A 1,422-nucleotide genomic window follows, 5' to 3' on the forward strand; every position below is an offset into this window, starting at 1 on the left:
GTTAAGGGCTACTGTACAACAACCTATGAATATGGAATTCTTTGTAATAGCATGTCAAATTTTGCATCAAAATTTTCAAGGTTTTTCTCCATTTTTTCAATTTGTGCTGATACATATGGAGAACCATTAGACATCTAAAAAACAGACCTAGTTTACGGCTGCTCAACTACCCACTATTGTGCATCTGCTGCCATTTTTTCAAACAATAAACACGCCTCTTTTGCATTTTTATCTTTATATGAACCTCTGCATGAAGCATTGACAAGAGTTTTTGTAGTCATATTTAACCCTATGAAAAATATATGCATTTGAGTAATACCGTCAATACCGGAATGTGAACATTTTGTGATCAACTCCTTGAACCTTTCCCATGCCTCATGAAACTCTTCGTTTGGTTTTTGGGCAAAAGATGAAATTTGAGTTCTCATGTCAAGAGTCTTTGAAGCTGATTAATATTTTCTTAAGCATTTTTCACTGAGTTGGTCCCAAGTGCTAATGCTTCTAGATGGAAGTGTGAGGAGCCATCTCCTTGCTTGATCTTTCAAAATGCAAGGAAATAAACGAAGCTTAATAGATTCGGCTGAAAATCCTCTCACTAAAATATTATTGCATCCTATTAAAAATTTTGTAATGTGCATGTTAGGATTGTCGGTTGATAACCTATGAAATGTAGGTAGAATATTCAACATGTGATGCTTTATTTCGAATGTAGAACCTTCCTCAACTTCCGAATAACTAATGCACTTGGTATACGCTGTCAATGAATCACCTAAAGGCTGCCCAGCCTCTGGAATAACAAAAGCCATTGTTTCTTTGTTGTGCAGATTCCCAGAAAATAAAGACTGCAGAAAAGTCCCCTGCAGGGAAGGAACCCACTGTAAATTTTGCTCTCTGCGTCTCCTTCTTAAAGACTGCTCAGGTTCTGGATCAAACGGAAACAATTTCTGCCCTGCTGAACAAGTGCTAACAATGCACATATTGTTGTAATATGCACTGCATTGCTGCAATACGTAGAAAACAATAAAAACGAAATTTTTTTTTATAAATATTTTTTATATACAGCAATAACTAAGTCAAAATCTGATTAGAACATATTATTTTAAATAATCCCTAACAACTATACCAATTTCTTGATCGGTATTTTACCACACATGTCACATCCCGGCCCGGGGCGGATCACTTCCCAATGGGTCACCCATCCTGGGAGTGCTCTCGCACGCTACTCGCTTAACTTCGAAGTTCCAATGGAACCCGAAGCCAGTGAGCTCCCAAAAGGCCTCGTGCTAGGTAGGGATGGGAATATACATATAAGGATCACTCCCCTGGGCGATGTGGGATGTCACAATCCACCCCCCTTAGGGGCCCGATGTCCTCATCGGCACACCACGGCCAGGGTTAGGCTCTGATACCAATTTGTCACAT

At 39.2% G+C, this 1,422-nt stretch overlaps 1 non-coding gene across 1 annotated transcript; it reads left to right on the forward strand.

Moving 5' to 3' along the window:
• Window positions 1–326: 326 nt before the first annotated feature.
• On the forward strand, window positions 327–431 carry LOC125478754. The gene has a single exon (XR_007259519.1). It is a non-coding gene; the product is annotated as a small nucleolar RNA R71 (small nucleolar RNA).
• Window positions 432–1,422: the final 991 nt, after the last annotated feature.

This window comes from the organism of the source record quoted next, unplaced genomic scaffold, assembly GCF_019419815.1.
Source record: "Pyrus x bretschneideri cultivar Hongxiangsu unplaced genomic scaffold, Pyrus_bretschneideri_v1 Contig26, whole genome shotgun sequence".
Classification (NCBI taxonomy): domain Eukaryota; kingdom Viridiplantae; phylum Streptophyta; class Magnoliopsida; order Rosales; family Rosaceae; genus Pyrus; species Pyrus x bretschneideri.